At 36.6% G+C, this 20,769-nt stretch overlaps 1 protein-coding gene across 3 annotated transcripts in view; it reads right to left on the reverse strand.

The window, feature by feature from the left end:
- LOC101894853 (uncharacterized) overlaps nucleotides 1–20,769 on the reverse strand; it is a 185,760-nt gene that overhangs the window by 114,560 nt on the left and 50,431 nt on the right. The window contains exon 1 of one of the 3 annotated variants that reach the window (XM_059131015.1): nucleotides 15,913–19,221. The exons of 1 other annotated variant lie outside the window; for it this stretch is intronic. The gene's annotated coding sequence lies outside the window, so the exon portion shown is untranslated. Of the gene's footprint in view, nucleotides 1–15,912; nucleotides 19,222–20,769 lie in introns of those variants that run through there. One more of the 3 variants, XM_059131013.1, reaches the window with a different exon arrangement.

Below are 20,769 nucleotides of genomic sequence, written 5' to 3' on the forward strand. Positions count from 1 at the left end.
ATTCAAAATGTTTACCCTTTGTGGAGGAGGTGCCCGAAGGAGTGGGTTGATATCGACCATGTAAGCAAGAGATCTTGTGTTTATAGAAACAATGAAATGTGCGAAGTCTGAATGGAATCGGATATTCATTTCGAATTTTTGAGCGTTATGGATATTCGAAAATGTGACCCTTTGTGGGGGAGGGGTGTTTACCAGAAGAGACAAATATATCCCATCTTCACACCATATCTTCGGTTCATAAAAATATTGGGATGTGTGAAATTTTAAGACAATCGGGCTCCTATTTCACATTTTATATATAATTACTTCAAATTTTGACCCTGGAGTGGCCCGTTATTATCCACTTTCACACCCGACATTTGAAAAAAATCCTTTCTTGTTCTATGAGATAAATTATTGTCTGTGAAAATGTTGGCCTTTTATGGCAGAGGTATCAGAAAGAGTGGACCAATGTTGCCAATATCCGAACTCGATCTAAGCTTTGTGATAATATTACTATGCACCAAGTTTGAACCAGATCAAATACTCCCTTCGAGCCTCATCGATAACGCTTTTAGACCCTAGGTCTCTTTTCAACAAATCCGTTTCAGGACATTTGGAGTCGATCTAGCTATGTCCGTCCGTCGGTCTGGCTTTTGCGCACGATAGCTCTCGATGGGAGTATTCGATTTGGGCCAAACTTGGTGCATCTTAATATTATCTTTATAGATCGCGTACGGAGATGGGCAATATCGGTCCACTCCTTCAGGTACATCCCCCTTAAAGGGTCAAAATTTTGAATATCCATTACGGCCATAAAACGCGAAATTAATATCCGATTCAATTCAGACTTGGTACATCAACACAAGATCTGTTGTAAAGATGGTATAAGTCGAATCATTTCTACTGGTACCTCCCACACATAGGATTCAAGATTTTGAAAAAAGGCACAAAAAAATTGAAAAAGCATCTAACTCTCTTCAAATTTATCGAAATTTATGATTTCGCATAAAATTGGATAAGCAGGGTGAGATGAAAAAACCGCAACCAACTTCTGACTGCTGTCATTTTTAAGCCACTCGTCCGACAGTGGTTAAAATTATTCCAGTGACAGCTCATTATATTGTTTACAAGCGTACAAAAGCATTTTGGTGAGAATTTTCCAGAAAAAAAGTTATTCGTGATGGAATTCAAGCGTGATAGTGTGATTTCTTGATATTTGGCTGGAAAACCACAAGTGGCTATCGTTAGAGCACTCCAGCATTTAAATGCTGTGAATAAATCTTTTGTGTCTCGTACCATCGCTCGTACTGGTAGCGTAGCATACCCCGACGTTAAGGAAGTGGATGGAAGAAAATAGCAATATCAGCAAAAATGGTTCGAAAATTAAAGAAGCGACTTGATCGAAACCCGCGTCGCAGTGACCGAAAAATGTCTCGTGAGCTAAACAAAACGCATTATTCCATTAGGCAAATGTTAAAAAATGAGCTCGGGCTAAAGCCATTGAAATTTCAAAAAGTGCAATAACTTACACCGCAACGGAAAAAATAGACTCAAAAAAGCTAAAGAGTAGCTTCGCTTGGCCGAAGTGGTGAAATGCCGAATTTGGTTTTCTCCGATGAGAAAATATTCGTTGCCCAGCAGTTTGTAAACAAACAAAATGATTGGGTTTACTTGCCAAAGAGGTCAGCTGAAAATATGCACCTTCGGTTGGCCACCAGAACTCAAGCGCCGGCCATAGTGGTGGTGTGGACCGCCATAACAGCCGATGGTCGCTCTCCGCTCGTATTAATCGACCGTGGCATCATAAATGCCGAATATTATGCCGAAAATATTCTGGAGGGTGTATTAAAGCCTTGGGCACGCAAACATTTTGGCCACAGACCTTGTACATTCCAACAGGACTCAGCACCAGCACCATAGCACTCAGCACGCGTCACCCAATAATGGTTACAAAATGAGGTTCCTCACTTCATTTCCAGCGCACAATGGCCACCAAAATCTCCGGCTACCAATTCGTTGGACTATTGTGTCGGGAGTATTTTGGAAAGCAAGGTTGGCACTAAAAATACCTAAGTGTCGATCACCTCAAGCAAGCGCTTCGCCGGGAATGGACCAAAATACGGCGGAGCAACATTCGGGCAGCGCGTGACGGTTCCATTGGCCGTTTGAAGGCCATAATTCGTACCACAGGTGACCAATTCGAACAATTCTAAACTTATTCTAAAATTTGATGCTATTTCCCATGGTACAATAAGGAGGTAGAGCAGCTTCGTAAAACTACAGAAATACAGCTCTGAGGCTATGCCTGTTTCCTGTCAAATTTATTATTTTTCAAAACAATAAATACATACACAAAATTGGCTGAAGTCGGGTACACTTAGAGAAAATTGTAATCAGCTGGTAGCTCCTTACCTTTTTATTGTACCATGCTATTTCCGAAATTTTTTGCTTTCATTCAAAAAAAAATTTAAAAAAATATAAAAATTATGGCTTTTGACTTTGTTGCAGTTTTTTTACCTCACCCTGTAATTTTAGTAGTGTACTACTGGTACTAAAACTACTAATTTTAATACAAATAGTATATTTATTACTTGAATTTCCAAAAAAAACTTTGTTACATCAGTTCTACATCCAATCAGGGACCCTCATTCAAAATCCTAGCTTTCTCCGTTTACCCGATACAATGAATTCAATTTTTAGTACCTTTTTGTACTTTTAGTATATTTATAGTTCGAATTTCCACAAAAAATCAGACTTATATTTCCAGGTGTTGCAATCGAAATAATGAATTCTATATAACCTTCTTTTAATAATAGACAACATAAAAACTATCGGAACTGTATCTACATCTATCGACCAAATTTAAACATTTTTTTATATCTAATTTTTTATCCCATCCATATAGCCCAACTCATTTTTTTGTCGCCATTACAACCTCTTCTTCCTTCCCATTTTCTTTTTCACACACACACACACATGCACACTTCCTAATATTTATTCCTAAATAACTGATGATTGTTGTGGGATTGCAATTGACGTTCGTTAGGGATTTTCAGTTTATCAACATTATTCACATTATGGCATCTATTACTTTGGCCCATGCCACAGGACGGCCAGCCATTGACGTAGTAATCGGATATCATCAGAGCCTAGCTAGCTACCTACCAATAACAAAAACAACAACAGCAACAATACAGCAGCAGCAGTAGCAAATGCCTACATCAACATTTGTCCATTTTCATTTGTGTCTTGAGTTCCAGCATTCCCCCAAAGACAACATTATTGTTATTGGTGTTGTTGTTGTCTCGGTGTGTGTGTGTGTGTGTGTTAGGAGACAAATAAGAGAGTCTCTTTGATTTCTCTTAACAAGAATTTTACTCAAAGGCCTAGAACACGCACACGCCACGGGCAGACTTACTTGGTACATCAATACAACAACAGCACTTTTGTGAAAATATGGAAAACCTACTTCTTTGCCATTGTGGCAGTCAGGCAGGCAGTCAGTTGGCCTAACTATACCACCATGTTACTGTGTCACTGATAACGAAGGCAAGGCACGAACGAGGGAACAAAGAAAGGACCAAACGAAAGACTTCCATGGCCCAGAGACTTTGGCTGTCTGCCTGGCTACAAAACGAACGAAAGAAAACATTTGTTTACTTTAATGCGTTTAGAGATGTAAACGATTGGTGGCGTAGGCAGGAGCAAGAAAACAATGCCACATATGTATGTGTGTGTGTGTGTGCAACTGCCATTTGTGTATTATTTCATTTTTTTTTTACTCTGTTTTTCCTTTTTCATCCATTCTTCTTAGTTTATTTCTAATTGTCTGTGTTGGCATTTCTCACAAATTTCGTGTGTCTCTAATGCGAATGTAAATGCCATGGCATTGCTGTAAATACATGAGTGTGTGTGTGTGGGTGTTTGTTGTAATGATGTCTGTGTATTTGTTGATGCTCTGGCTGTAACTGCTTCAATTTGTGTGAGCATGTGTGTGTGTATGCTTGCTTCGAATGTTTGTTTTAGATAACAATTTACCAACACATTAAAGCAGCAATTTTACTTCTTACCAGAGTGTGTAGTGTGTGTGGGTGTGTGTGCGTGAACATGTCTGCTAATGTATGCATGTGTGTGAACTTCTCGTTTTCATAATTGAATTCAATTTGAATCCTTAATTTTTTTGACAGCATTTACTTTTCTTGCTTCGAAGAGTCTATTTACTTAGAGCAAGGTAATGTTTTGGTGCTGTTGTTTTTTCGGCTATGGGGAAATTTTTAGATTTCCTTCGATAGGTGTGTGATATTTGATTAAAAAATTAGAAAACATCAGGTCTTTAAAAAAAAACACATTTAAGAAAAAAATAGGCGTAGGATATTTACTTAAATAAGGGGAGAATTCAATTTATATCAGAGAGTATGATTTCTGGCACAAATCATACGACAGGAAGACCTGTACGGCAGTGAAGACATTTATTTATTAAAATTAACAAATGTGGGTCCATGGAAAAGGAATATCTCCTAGAGTCGATGAACGATGGAAACACAAAAAGAAGGTATTCTACATGAAATACCTTGGTCTCGCCTTCTTGGTCTTCTATGAGAAGACCTTCTTGGTCTTCTGTGAGAAGACCTATAGGACTTCTGTGAGAAGAAGACCTATAGGACTCCTGAGAGAAGACCTATAGGACTCCTGAGAGAAGACCTGTAGGACTTCTGGGAGAAGACCTATAGGACTTCTGAGAGAAGACCTATGGAACTTCTGAGAGAAGACAGAGGACTTCTAAGAGAAGACCTATGGGAATTCTGAGAGAAGACCTATGGGAATTCTGAGAGAAGACCTACAGGACTTCTGAGAAAAGACCTATAAGACTTCTGAGAGAAGACCTTCTGGCATTCTATGAGAAGACCACGTGCTCTTCCCTGAGAATACCTTCTGGCCTTCTATAAGAAGACCTTTTGGCCTTCTATGAGAAGACCTTTTGGCCTTCTATGAGAAGACCTTTTGGCCTTCTATGAGAAGACCTTTTGGCCTTCCATGAGAAGACCTTTTGGCCTTCTGTGAGAAGACCTTCTATGAGAAGACCTTACGGCCTTCTACGAGAAGACCTTCTGGCATTCTATGAGGAAGAGCTTTTTTCAATAAGAAGAGCTTTTGGCCTTCTATGAACAGACCTTCTGTAGGAAGACCTTCGGGTCCTCCATGAGAAGACCTCCCGGCCTTTTATGGGGAGACCTTCTGGTCTTCTGTGAGAAGACCTTCTGATCATCTTTGAGAAAACCTTCTGATCTGCTTTAAGAAGAATTTCTGTTCTTCTATGATAAGACTTTAGGTCTTCTCTGAGATGACCTTCTGGCCTTCTCTGTGAGGACCTTCTGGCCTTCTCTGAGAGGACCTTCCGGCCTTCTCTGAGAGGACCTTCTGGCCTCCTCTGAGATGACCTTCTGGCCTCCTCTGAGAGGACCTTCTGTCCTTCTCTGAGAGGACCTTCTGGCCTTGAGAAAGACCTTCTTGTCTTCTACCAGATGTCTTCTACACGAAGACTTTTTGTATTCTACACGAAGACCTTCTTGTCTTCTACAAGAAGACCTTCTTGTCTTCTACAAGAAGACCTTCTTGTCTTCTACAAGAAGACCTTCTTGTCTTCTACGAGAAGAACTTCTTGTCTTCTACGAGAAGACCTTCTTGTCTTCTACGAGAAGACCTTCTTCTCTTCTACGAGAAGGCCTTCTTGTCTTCAACGATAAGACCTTCTTATCTTCCATGAGAAGACCTATTGCTCTTATCTAAGAAGGCCTTCCGGCCTTCTATGAGGAGACCTTCTGGCCTTCTATGAGAAGACCTACTGCTATTCCTTGAGAAGATCTACTGGCCTTCTATGAGAAGGCCTTCCGCTCTTCTCGGAGAAGACCTTTCTTTTCCTCTATGAGAAGAAGACCTTCTGACCTTCAAAGAGAAGACATTCTGGCATTTTTGCCTTCTATGAGAAGACCTTCTGACCTTCTATGAGAAGACCTTCTAGTTTTCTGTAAGAAGACCTTCTTGGTTTCTTCTGTGAGAAAACCTTCTGGTCTTCTGAGAGCAGAGCTTTGGTATTCAATAGCGTCTTTGCATAGAAAATATTTTTGGAGAAATAGCGCTTCTGGGAATTTTTGTCTTTTTCTGGGAGTGCATCAGATACAACGTTCTTCTGGTCTTCTTTGAAGAAGAAGGTTTTTTTGGGTCTTCTATTGAAATATTTTCCATCGATAACAGACCTTCCTCAAATATTCTATGGCTTTTAGACCTTCTTCATGTCTTTTATGGCAAGAAGACCTTCTGCAGGTCTTCCAAGCCTAAACCATTCTTCAGGTATTCTATTGCCAGGACCCTTTCTTCAGCTCCTTTATGACTAGAAGCCGTCCTTCAGGGCTTTTATTACCAAAAGATCTTTTGCAGGTCTTCTGTGGCTAGAGAATCTTTTTCAAATCTACTTTGGTCTGCTATTTCTAGACAGCGTTATTTAGGTCTTTCATGGATAGAAGACATTTTTCTGGCATGCTGTGACAAAGGTCCTTCTATGGCTATGATACCTTCTTCGGGTCTTCTATGGCTAGAAGACCTTCTTCAGGTCTTCTGTGGCTGGATGACTTTCTAAAACTTTTTAATGACTAGAAATTCTTATTTAGTTCTTCCATGGAGAGGAGATTCTCTTCAGGTCTTCTAGTATTAGAAGGCCTGTTTTAATTCATCCATTGTTAATTTTTAGCTGATCTTCTACAGGTCCTTTTTAAGGCCTTGTGTAAATGAAATACCTTCTGGAGGTCTTCTAGAGACCTCCTTTTGGCTTTTTGAATCAGAAACGACTCTTGTACATATACGGCATTCTGAAGTCTTCTTTAGAAGATGTCTTTTAGGGACATCCCTTTAATTAAAGACCTTTTGTTGTTGGTTTTAAAGTCATTTTAAAGTCAAAAAAACCTTTCGAAGTTACAGCTATCAAACAAAAAAGCGGAAATGTCAAAGCAATAAATTTGCATAGCCTCCCGCTCCACTTTCATTATTACAAAAGGGGTTTCCTTGGTTTTATGACCCCCTTGAAAATTCATTTTAAAAAAGTCATATTTTTCTCAACACGAGAAGCGCACTTCTTGCACCGTTTTTCGTCATCCCCTCGACGTGATGGATCACTAACCTTTAATGACAATGTAGCTTCGACCACTTTAAGTGATTGATAAGCGCAGCTTCATCTCGGCTGCCGGTCTTATTATTATTATTATTTTTTTTTTTTTTTTTTGGGTGGGCCACTACAAAAGACTCGATAGGACATTGGGGTCATAAAGTTTGACCAGTCAACGGAAAACGTGCTGCGATTTAATGTGCCAATAAAAAAATGGCATGGCGATTTTTTCATGTTATTCTGCACGTCATCGGAGGATGCTGGGAGGGAATTTTTTTATTGTTCAAAAACAATTTTAAGTCTTTTGGAAAGGGGGGGGATATTAAAAAAATAAACACACAAAAAATCAATAAGGAAGTCTCCTTCGGGGGATGATTAAATTATTATTAAAAGAAGGATAGATATCTGGCCCTCATTTGTCTAGATTGACATGAGACAACAGCCATGAACAATTTTCGAGCTTTTTTATTTTAAAATTGCCTCCCTAAAGGATTCTCTTTGTTAGGATATCAGTTTGTCCTTTCCTGAGAAAAGTATTGCATGAATTTAGTTTTCAGAAATAGTTGGAATTTTAAAAATAAATTGTTATTTTGTTGATATTTTGACTACGAAAAATGTTTGAAAACTTAAATTTAATTTCCTGAAAATAATTCTGCAAATTGCTAAATTTCACACATTTGATTGGTTCGTTTTCAAATTAAGGGAATTATCCTGTTACCAGGAAACAATTGTATTTCGTTACAAAGCGTTTGTTTTTCAGTTGAAATTTCGGATTACATGGAAATTGAATCGAAATCTCCTATAATCGGTTAAAACAAGGGAGAAGCATGTCACGTTTTGAGATCAAATTGAAATAAAAAAATACAAATAAATTGATAACAGGATAACGGTTGTACCGAACGATGCATACCCTCAGCCAATGTTCGAATGTTTAAATATATTTTGACTTCGGTTATGATTATTCAAATTGTTCACCTTCTATGGGGTGGGTTCCAAAGGAATGGGTCAATTTTGTCCATTTCGTATTGGACCCAACCACATATGATATTAATATTGCGACGTGCCAGGTTTGGACCATATCGACTACTTCCTTCACCTTATAAGAGATATGTGAGGGTGAGATAAAAAAAACTGCAGCCAACTTCAGACTGCTGTCATTTGTAAGCCACTCGTCCGACATCTGTTAAAATTATTCCAGTGACAGCTCATTATATTGTTTACAAGCGTACAAAAGCATTTTGGTGAGAATTTTCCAGAAAAAATGTTATTCGAGATGGAATCCGAGCGTGATAGTGTGATTTCTTTATATTTGGCTGGAAACCACAACTGGCTATCGTTAGAGCGCTCCAGCATTTAAATGTGAATAAATCTTTTGTGTCTCGTACCATCGCTCGTTACCATGATACTGGTACTGGTAGCGTAGCCCGAATTCCAGGAAGTGGACGGAAGAAAACAACAACATCAGCAGAAATGGTTCGAAAAGTAAAGAAGCGACTTGATCGAAACCTGTGTCGCAGTGGCCGAAAAATGGCTCGTGAGCTGAACGCATCGAAATATTCCATTCGGCAAATATTGAAAAATGAGCCCGGGGTAGAGCCATTGAAATTCCAAAAAGTACAAAAACTTACACCGCAACAGGAAAAAAAGTAGACTCATAAGAGCTAAAGAATTGCTTCGCCTGGCCGAAAGTGGTGAACTGCCAAATTTGGTTTTCTCCGATGAGAAAACATTCGTTGTCCAGCAGTTTGTAAACAGTTTGTATTTGCCAAAGAGGTCAGCTGGAATTGTCCACCTTCGGTTGGCCACCAAAACTCAAGTGCCGGCCATGGTGATGGTGTGGCCCTCCATAACAGCCGATGGTAGCTCTTCGCTAGTATTAATCGACCGTGGCATCAGAATAAATGCCGAATATTATCGCGAAAATATTCTGGAGGCTGTATTAAAGCCTTGGGCACACAAACATTTTTGCCGCAGACCATGGACATTCCAACAGGACTCAGCACCAGCACCATCGCACTCAGCACGCGCCACCCAAGAATGGTTACAAAATGAGGTTCCTCGCTTCATTTACAATGGCCACCAGAATCTCCGGATACCAATCCGTTGGACTATTGTACCAATTACCCCAAGCAAGCGCTTCGCCGGGAATGGGCCAAAATACCGCAGAGCAACATTCGGGCAGCGTGTAACGGTTTCATTGGTCGTTTGAAGGACATTGAATGAAAGCAAAAAATGTCGGAAATATCATCAAATTTTAGAATAAGTTTAGATTTGTTCGAATTGGTCGCTATAGACACGAATTTTGCCCTTCAAACGTCCAATGAAACCGTCACTTGCTTGAGGTGATCGACACTTTGGTATTTTTTAGTGCCAACCTTGCCTTCCAAAATACTCCAGACACAATTGGTCCAACGGATTGGTATCCAGAAATGAAGCGAGGAACCTCATTTTGTAACCATTCTTGGGTGGCGCTTGCTTAGTGCGATGGTGCTGAGTACTGTTGGAGTGTCTAAGATCTGCGGCCAAAATGTTTGCGTGCCCAAGGCTTTAATACACCCTGCAGAACATTTTAGCGATAATATTCGGCATTTATTCTGATGCCACGGTCGATTAATACGAGCGGAGCTACCATCGGTTGTTATGGCGGCCCACACCATCACCATGGCCGGCCCTTGAGTTCTGGTGGTCAACCGAAGGTGCACATTTTCAGCTGACCTCTTTGGCAAGTAAACACGATCATTTTGTTTGTTTACAAACTGCTGGACAACGAATGTTTTCTCATCGGAGTGGAGAAAACCAAAATCGGCAGTTCACCACTTTCGGCCAAGCGAAGAAACTCTTCAGCTCTTTTGAGTTTATTTTCTGTCTGTTGCGGTGCGCTGTAAGTTCTTGCAGTTTTTGGAATTTCAATAACTTTATCTCGAACTCATTTTTCAATATTTGCCGAATGACATATTGCGATATGTTCAGCTCACGAACCATTTTTCGGCCCCTGCGACGCGTGTTTCGATCAAATCGCTTCTTTACATTTTGAAGCATTTCTGCTGATGTTGCTGTTTTGTTTCGTCCCATTCGATGGTACAAGACACAAAAGATTTGTTCACATTTAAATGCTGGAGTGCTCTAACGATAGCCGCTTGTGGTTTTCCAGCCAAATATAAAGAAATCACACTATCCCGCTTGAACACTATTTCTTGAAATTCTCACCAAAATACTTTTGTACGCTTGTAAACAATATAATGAGCTGTCACTGGAATAATTGTAACAGCTGTCGGACGAGTGACTTAGAAATGACAGCAGTCTGAAGTTGGTTGCAGTTTTTTTCATCTCACCCTGTATATGGTTTATCCTGTATATGGTTTAGTAAAAATTTGTGTAGAATATTTCTTCTTCCGACACCTACCGCTTAAACCAAATTTTGTGCTACTTTTAGGCGTGAACTCGAAAAAAGTCCGGGGAAAAATTGATAAAAAGAGGGTAATATTTTTTTTTTTTTTTTTGGAAACATTGATTCAATTTTTATTGATAAACATTGAATATATAGAATTATTTTCTTTAAAATTTTATGACGAATATTTTGATATTTGATTTCATCTTCGGAAATGATGAATTTTGGAGATTTTTGCACAAACTTACACAAAGTATGGTTTTAACCCTAAAATGGGTTTTTAATACATCTGAATTCCTGGCGTTTCAAGATAGACTCTTGATCGAAACCTGCGTCGCAGTGGCCGGAAAATGTCTCGTGAACTGAACATATCTCCATATTCCATTCGGCAAATATTGAAAAATGAGCCCGGGTAAAGCTATTGAAATTCCAAACAGTGCAAGAACTTACACCGCAACAGAACGGAAATAGACTCAAAAGAGCTAAAGAGTTGCTTCGCTTGGCCGAAAGTGGTGAACGGCCGAATTTGATTTTCTCCGCTCCGATGAGAAAACATTCATTGTCCGGCAGTTTGTTCGTTGTCCAGCAAAAAAATGGCATTCTAGAACCTATAGTAAAATTTTATGAAAAATAATTTTGTGGAATATTTTGACTTGCAAAGGTCCCATTAAAAGCAAATTTTTAACCTAATCTTAAAAAGGGCCATAAAGACCCCTTTCTTGACTCGCTCAAGGGTTAACATTTTCAACCAGAATTTTCTTCGTATTTTTTTCTGCAATATTGCCGACGACACTGTATACCTAGAATGCATGGTTTATAAGGAATCTTAATCCGAAAAGCCTATGATGGCGTATACGTTATGCCAGTATTTATACGTTACGGTATTTCTCCTTATCGTTTCTCACTCATCTCTCAGAACGTTGTTTTTAAAAAAAATATGTATATTCCATAATTAAAACGATTTGTTTTCGATGAATTTTCACGCCTTAATGGCTTATTTTCCATGGCATTTGCAATGTCTCGTAAAAGTAACAAATTAATAACAAATGGATGTTAATCAATAAAATTGTTGAAAAATGTCACAATTAGTCTTATCTTTTTTTTATTCAATATAATTGTGTGCTTGTTGCTGTTGTTGTAGCTGCTTTCAGCAGCAATTGTGTCAGATTTGTTTTCAATTTAAGCTGGTGGAACATCAACAGTCTCGTCAACAGAAGACAAAAAATAAATGATTTCCGTCCATGCCATTCCCCCTGCCATGCCATGTCATGGCAATCGCTGCTGCCGAGGATATAAAAACCACGACACGCGCTCTCATAAATAAATTTGCTCATAATGCAGCTATTATTTGGCGTGTTTGTTTTTGTTATTGATTGGCCATGTGGAATGTGTAAATATTTCATTTCAATCCATTCAATGCGTTTAACATAGTTTTAAGGCGAAAAAACACAGATTTTTGTTTAAAATTTAATATTAAAATGTTGGAAGGGAAAAAAACGACATGCCATCAAAATTATTATTTTTTAATTCCATTATTTACTTTATATTTTTTTATTGGTATTTGAATATTGTCCAGGTCACAAGCCAATCTGTGGAGCAATTTTTATATTCTCAGTCATATGGCTAGTTATACCCTCAGCCATATGGCTAGTGTGGGTATATACCATTTGATACTGCCAAAATTTGCCTCATCGAAATTTCGGTTTTAAACCCAGGGTCTCTTTGGACCAAATCTGTTTCAGGACATTTGGAGTCGAAGTAGCAATGTTTGTCCGTCCATCTGTGCGTCTGGCTGGTTGGCTGGCTGAAGAGTACGACAACTCTTGAAGGGAGTATCGGATTTAATCCAAACTTTGTACATCGTAATCTGATTGTCAAACTTAGATCGAATTCGGAAATGGGCAATATCGGGTACCTCCCCCACAAAATGTCAAAAATTTCAAAGAAAACAATTTACTAAACAAAAAGAGAAAGAATAATCCAATTTTGCTCCAATTTAGCTAATCCTAATATTTGCATCAGTGCTAGGTTAGGTACGAAAATGGACAATATCGGTCCACACCATCAAGTATCTCTCCACAAAGGCACAAATTTTTTTTAAATAATTATAACTCTTATAAAATGTGATGGACGAGTCCGATTGTCTTCAAATGACAGACATCACAACATTTTTATTAACCTAAGGTCTGGTGTGAAGATGGAATATATCGGTTCACTCCTTCAATGAGTGAATCAAAAAAATGAATATCCATGAAGCTCACAAAATGCGAAATTAGCATCCAATTACATTCAGAATTGGAACATCTCAGTATTTCTATTAACAGAAGATCTCTTATGAAAATGGTAAAGATCCGACCATTTCTTCTGATACCTCCAAGGTCAAGGTTTTGAATAATCAAAACGATCATAAAATCCGAAATAAGCATGCGGTTCTCTTCATATTTCACACATCCCATTATTTCTACTGACTCAAGATCTGCTGTGAAGATGGGATACACAGGGTGAAGTGAAAAAGTCAAGTTCAGACTGCTGTCATTTAAAAGCCACTCGTCCGACAGCTGTTAAAATTATTCCAGTGACAGCTCATTATATTATTTACAAGCGTACAAAAGCATTTTGGTGAGAATTTTTTAGAAAAAAAGTTATTCGTGATGGAATCCGAGCGTAATAGTGTGATTTCTTTATATTTGGCTGGAGAACCACAAGTGGCTATCGTTAGAGCACTCCAGCATTTTAATGTGAATAATTCTTTTGTGTCTCGTGATATCGCTCGTTATCGTGATACGTTACGACGTCAAGGAAGTGGACGGAAGAAAACAGCAACATCAGCAGATATGGTTTGAAAAGTAAAGAAGCGACTTGATCGAAACGCGCATCGCAGTGGCCGAAAAATGGCTAGTGAGCTGAACATATCGCAATATTCCATTCGGCAAATATTGAAAAATGAGCTCGGGGTAAAGCCACAGAAATTGCAAAAACTGCAAGAACTTACACCGCAACAGAAAGAAAATAGACTCAAAAGAGCTAAAGAGTTGCTTCGCTTGGCCGAAAGTGATGAACTGCCAAATTTGGTTTCCTCCGATGAGAAAACATTCGTTATCCAGCAAACAAAATGATCGGGTTTACTTGCCAAAGAGGTCAGCTTAAAACGTGCACCTTCGGTTGGCCACTAGAACTCAAGCGCCGGCCATGGTGATGGTGTGGGCCGCTATAACAGCCGATGGTCGCTCTCCGCTCGTATTAATCGACCATGGCATCAGAATAAATGCCGAATATTATCGCGAAAATATTCTGGAGGGTGTATCAAAGCCTTGGGCACGCATACATTTTGGCCGCAGACCTTGGACATTCCAACAGTATTCAGCACAATCGCACTAAGCTCGCGCCACCCAAGAATGGCTACAAAATGAGGTTCTTCTCTTCATTTCCAGCGCACAATGGGCACCAAAATCTCCGGATACCAATCCGTTGGACTATTGTGTATGGAGTATTTTGGAAAGCAAGATTGGCACTAAAAAATACCAAAGTGTCGATCACTTCAAGCAAGCGCTTCGCCCGGAATGGGCCAAAATACCACAGAGCAACATTCAGGCAACGTGTGATGCTCGCCCGAATTATAACTTTAATAAAATGTTATTTAAGGTCCGATTGTCTCCGAATTACACACTTTACAACATTTTTATTAACCCAAGGACTGGTGTGAAGATGGAATAAATCGATCCACTCCCACTGGTACCTCCACCACAACAGTTCAACATTTTAAACCATCATGATGCTCATGAAACACAATATTAACATCCCATTCCATTCAAACACTTGGCACATCTCAAAATTTCTATAAACAAACGATCTGTTATAAAGATGGTAGAGATCGCACCATTCCTTCTGGTGCCTTCCACACAAAGGGTCAAAGTTTTGAATAACCGAAACGATCATAAAATCCGAAATAAGCATCCGGCTCTCTTCCAATTACACAAATCTCAATATTTTTATAAACCCAAGATCTGGTTATAAGATGGAATATATTGCTTCACTCCTTCTGGTACGTCCCCCAAAAAGAGTCTAAATTTTGAATATTCATGAAGCACGAAATTAACACCCGATTCCATTCCAGATTTGGTACATCTCAATATTTCCATCAACACAAGATCGGTTATAAAGATGGTAGATATCGGAAAATTTCTTTGGTACCTCTCCCACATAGAATAAAGATTTTGAAAAACAAAACGCTCACAGAAATCGAAATAAGCATCTTCACATTTCACACATCCATACATTTTTGCTAACACAAGATCTGTTGTGAAGATGATATATATATCTGCGAACCCCTACTGGTACCTAACCCACAAATAGTCAGAATTGTCAATACTTTTAACTGTCATGACTTGTGATTCTTTACAAATTGCTATATCTAAATATTTCTCTCTACCAGATACCGGAGATGAATATGGAATTTATGATTTCGCACAAAATTGGAAATAAATGTTCGATTTTCTTGTAATTTTGCCCATACCAATATTTTTATCTGCATTGGCTGAAGCATGAAAATGGAATACCTCGGCCGATTATATCTGGTAAATCACGCATATTTCCACATTTTCCAAAAATGTCCACATATCTCATATAAATTATAGGAAGTAAACGATATATTCCAAATATGGCACGTTGTAATATTTAAATCAGACTTAGGAACCTCCCTCATAAAGGGTAATATTTAAATCAGACTTAGGAACCTCCTTCATAAAGGGTCAACAGTTAAAATAATCATAACTCAAGGCTGGGGGTATACATCTGTCGGTCAAACCGACTTATACAATTTAACTTGTTTCCCAATGATAGATCAAAAACAATGTGTTAGCTTTGAATATCCAATGGTACTCTTCATGTCATCGTTTCATGTCAAAGACTACAAAATCCCCCTTGCGGAGTATACGTTTCGCCATAAAGTATACGCCACTGTGTTCTATCTAATCAAAGCATTTCCCTCACTGTTGACTAATTTAAAATTATTAACAATTTGTCCCACGATATTTCCCAGAATAGATTATCCATTTTAGTGCCGTCAGAAATCGCTTAACAGGTGGTTTATTAAATAACAGCCCGCAACGAAGACAATGTCAAAGGACATTACCTTTGGCAGATACTTGTGAAGTTTTTTTGATTTTATTGCCTAACCGCAGAATTGCTGACATCAAATATTAAAACTACAAAACGGCAAAAATGGCGGAAACCACAAAGTATTAAGTTTATGGTTATTGAGGATTTTTTTTAGTTTAGTTTTCAGAGATTTTTCCTTTTTGGTTATCATATTTTTTCATATTTCCCTGCTGTGAATGATGTGTGGTCTCTCTTTTGAGAAAGAGAGAGAGCGAGAACTGTTACTTACTTTGATTTGTGGTGCTTTGTCAACATTGGCGGTTGTCTTCTACTGTGGCTCGTGGCTGTATTTGTCATCATCATCATCATCATGATGGTGTTTGTACTGTATGTATGTACTCGTGAGTGTGCCGTGTTGTTGTAAGAAGTACGTTTTTGGTTTTCGTAAAGAGATTTACTCTCTCTCTCCTTCTCGTACCAAGAATTTTATGGCATTCTAAAAATAACTTTTCTGCTGCTGCTTCTTCTCGTTTTATGGTACTGCTGCTGCTGTTGTTGTTGTTGATGACGAGAATGTGGCCGGAGAGGAGAGTTAAATGTAAAGTTGTTGCTGTGTTTAGAGCCTCGTTCGTTCGTTTGTTTCTTTCGTTTTTTTTTGAGTATTTTATTTTTGTTGTTGTTGTTGTGCTGTTATTGAATTTGTTAGGTTTTTGCCTTCGTTTCGCCTTTGTTGTACGAATACGAATTTGTTGGCGTATTTCTTGTTGTCGAGTTTTTTGCTTTAGGGGATGCAAGCCAAAATTGTGCGGCAAATGTCTGAGCAATGTTTTTTTTGTGTGTTGGCTCACAAACACACGCACTCATATACGTAGAGAGGCTTGTTTTAGGCCTCTTCTTTTAAGACTGTGTGTTAAGTAGAATATTTCAACGTAATGAAAATTCAATTCAATTTGTTTGTTTGTATTTTTTTTTCTGTTTTTTGTTATGGCTGGATGGTTGGATACTGCCAGTGTTTTAATGTTGGTTATTTTTATTTTGGCTTGAATTTTGAGAGGAGTTTGGAGGTTGGTTTTTTAACGATTTTCCTCAGATTTTTTTTCTTTTTGGTATTTTTTCGGGGTATTCCTTTCTAAGTTTTGGTTTAGTTATGTTGTGGCAAATATTTGTTGGGAGTTTTTTTTTCTGTTTCGGGAAACACTTTTTTGTTTGGATGTTTGGGAAAAAATTTCGGCTTATATTTGTTTGAATATTTTCAATTATTATTTGGCGATTTTTTAGTTCATTTTAGGTGTTTTTTTTTCCAAATTTGGGAAATTATTAATTTCTTCACTTTTTGGCCAGAAAAGGTTTAAAAGCTTTTTGACCTTTTTAGATTTTTATTAGTTTCTATCGAACTACGTTTATGTTTGGAATCTATTTTTTCGATGATTTCCAATATTGTAAATTTATTATTCCTTCATTTCTGTTGGATATTTGTAGTTTGAGCAGAATAGATGGCGGAATTATTCTCAAAATATGGATTTTAATTTGAGTGTATTTTGAAATGAGGCCTTTCGTATTCGTTTCTGACAGAATTTCAGCCCTTACGGAGGATTTTAGGATATACTTTCAATGTTTTTTTTCTGTAATTTTTTTTATAAAATTTCTATTTTTTCCGGAAATTTCAATACAAATTTGAATTCGGTTTGGGAGATTTTATCCTGTGTGTTGCAAGTTTGGGTATCGAGTTCTTTGTCAAGGGAGGATTTATGGAATGTTTTTTTTTCAGTTAAATCGCATTTTCTTTCCCAACCTTCAGGCAGGTTGGGATATTCGTATTTTCGTATTCTAACTGAATAGATGTTTGGTGCTCGATTTGAGGAAGGTTTTTGTTGAAATTTGACTCAATCTAATCGGTTTTATTTCTCAATCTCGCCAAGTCAGTCAGGATATTCGTATTTTAAACAGAATGTATGGTGCAATCAGATCACTTTGTGTTTATTTTCTGATTTTGAAGATTTGCAGGTTTGCAAGCAACAGGTCTTTTTTAAGGGGCAATTTTGTGTAATTTTTATTCAGTTTTTTTTTTTCGATTTTAAATATTTTCCAATTTTTTTTTATAAATTTCACTGTTTTTTGTCTTTATGAATAGCTAATGGATTTCAAAACAAAAAGTCGTCGCTTTTTTTAAGTAATTTTTCCCCGTTTAAAATATTTCTTATATTGTTGTGATTTTTTGGGTTTTGAAATGGTTTTGGTATTTTTTTTTACAAAAAATTTATCTTTTAAAGTCTGAATTTCTCGCCGCCAAATATTTCAACAGTCCAATTATTCGATTTGAGAATTATCTTTATTTTTTTTTTCGGAAAAAAACTCATTTTTTCATGACAACTTGAGCTATTATTTTATATCCTTTGTTCATCGACAGTCCAAATGTGGGATTTTGAGGATTCTTGTCTATATTTTCTTTGCAGATTTTGGTTGATCTTTTTATATTTTCAAAGATAATTTTTGTTTTTGTTATTGGTATTGGTATTTTATTTTAAATCGTTTATCCATTGACAGTTCAATTGTCGGATTTGAGGATTCTTGTCCAGTTTTTCGTTGAGAATTTTGTTTCAATTTTTAGTTTTTTCTTTAAATTATTTTTCTTTCGGATTTTTATCCTTTGTCCAATTTTCGAATTTGGGGATTTTTTTAATTTTTTTTTTTTTTTTTTGGATTTTGTTCGAATTTTAATTGTTTTTCGAAAATTATTTCTGTTTTGGAAAAAAACTTCAATCTTTTATAAACAATTGAGTTGTTATGTCAACAATTTGACAATTTATGTCAATTTGGAAATTAGGAATTACTATTTTTGGCTTTGAGAATTTTAAAAATTCGTCCTTTAACACAAACTATTAAAATTTTCCGTTGAATCAAAAACTTGCCTTTTTGGAAAAGAATTTTAACCTTTGTCCAAATTTAGTGCGAAGTCCAAGCAGGGTTTAAAATTAACTTGAATTTTTAAAGAATTTTTCAAGAGTAATGAATTGAATCCTTTGATAATTTTACTCCTGATTAGCTGGAATTCTCGAATGTGATTGCTGGGTTTTAAGTCCAAATTTTGTGCGAAGTTCAATCCGGGTTTAAAATAAACTTGATTTTTGTTAAGGAATTTCAAGAGTAGTTATTTGAATCCTTTTACAATTTTACTCCTGGTTGGCTGGTGTTCTCGGAAATGGATGCTGAGTTTTTAAGTCCTTCGGGAATAAACCTTTGGTTTCACAATATAGGCTTTATGAAACTCTAGTTTTAAAGATATTGTTTGGCTGGTATTCTCGAATTTGGCTGCTGGTTTTAAAGTCCTTCGGGAAAAATTCTTTGGTTCCACAGTATTGGTTTTATGGAGCTCTTGCTCTGAAGATATTGATTATAATGTTTGGAGGTTTTGCCAGTTCAATTATTGTCGTAGTTTTGAAATACACAAATATTCTTCAGAGTTCATAAATTTAATTTTAAAGATCCTTTTATAATATTTTTTTAATAAATTTTGTTATTTTTTTTAATTATCGTTCAATTGATTTTATTTTGATTTTTTAATCAAATATTTTTGAAGAATTTCAATTTCTTCGAGTATTTTTTTTTTTGTTATTTTTTTTTTTTTAACAAAAGAAGTCCATGTTGAGTTTATTTTTTAATATTTAATTATTTTGTATAAATAATTGTTTAATATATAATATTTTTTTTTTTGTTATTATATTATATATTATTTTTTATTATTGATATTTTTCTATTAGTTCAATATTGTATATATTTTTTTCAATACAATTTTGTTCTTAAATTTGCCTTAGCACATTTTATTGTCACTGTTTTAACGAATTTTATTCGCGTTTAAAACGGTTATTGTCAAAGTTTTTTTTTTTAATTTTATTTACTTTAAATTTTTGATTTTATATTTATGATTTTTATATAAATAAACTCTTATATAAAAATGTCATGTTTTCAACTGTTATTGTCAAAGTCCTTAAGATTTTATTTTTTTTTTTATTTTATTTTTTTTTTTTTTAATAATTTATTCTATAATTTTCAGTTTTTTTATTACAAAAAATCCATGTGCAAATAACAAAGTGCAGTTATAAATTAAATCCAAACTCAAAATTTTGTTAAAGGCTTAGAATGTCACATTGTCAACAAATGTGGCACTAAATAATCCAAATACATACACATGTATGTAGCTATAAATATTTCAATATTTATATTATCATCAGAACACAAATTTATATTTTTGTTTTACAAATTAAATATTTTCACATTTTTGTTGAATTATTAATTTTTCTTGATTTCTTTTTTTTTCGTTTTTTATTTTCACCCTGCAGCTGGAATCATTATCCTTTTAAGTGGCTCTTTTATTTTTCATTTGCTTTTGCCCAAAATTATACATTATTACAATGGGGCGAAAAAAAACAAGGACCCCGTCACCAGAGAGAAAAAAAAACACTGACACACCGAACAGCCTTAGGACGCACGCACGTTTGACGGTAGAATTTTCGCTGGGCTTGCGGCCGCACAAAGAACAGAACATCAACTGAGCCAGGATGCGAGGAGTTAAAAAACAAACGCAAAACACACAAAATATTCAATAGCAGCAGCAGCAGCAAACACTGGCCATAGCCAAACGTAACATAATATAGCTTAACAATGTTCTGGGTGTGCAGCAGCACCGCACACACACATACACTCCGAAATCTATAGGCATGTAAAAACAGATTTTCCGGGGGAGAGAGACGCACGGGGAATCACAAAAAAATCACCATACAATGCAAACAGTTTTACTACTACAACAATTTTTGTTTTATGTTTTGCCAAAAACAACACAACAACTGTTTCGATGGTTGTCTGCTTCTTGGTCTTCCTCTTCTCTTTTTCGTTATGTTTGGATGCTGGGCCACATAGTATAATACTAGTAGTAGTACACACACACTCACTTAACAACAAGACAATATTATATATCTGTATACGTTTTGAATAGTAGCAATTCTGCACGTGGTTCGCTAGTCAATAAAAAAGTAGCTACAACGTCTACGACAACCGCCTACGCACTGCAACTGATTTTACATTGTCATTGCTTTTTAGCCAAAAAATCTGGAGGCATGCCATAGCAGACATCAGACACACATGCACACAC

This window comes from Musca domestica, unplaced genomic scaffold (genome assembly GCF_030504385.1).
Source record: "Musca domestica strain aabys unplaced genomic scaffold, Musca_domestica.polishedcontigs.V.1.1 8, whole genome shotgun sequence".
NCBI classification, from domain to species: domain Eukaryota; kingdom Metazoa; phylum Arthropoda; class Insecta; order Diptera; family Muscidae; genus Musca; species Musca domestica.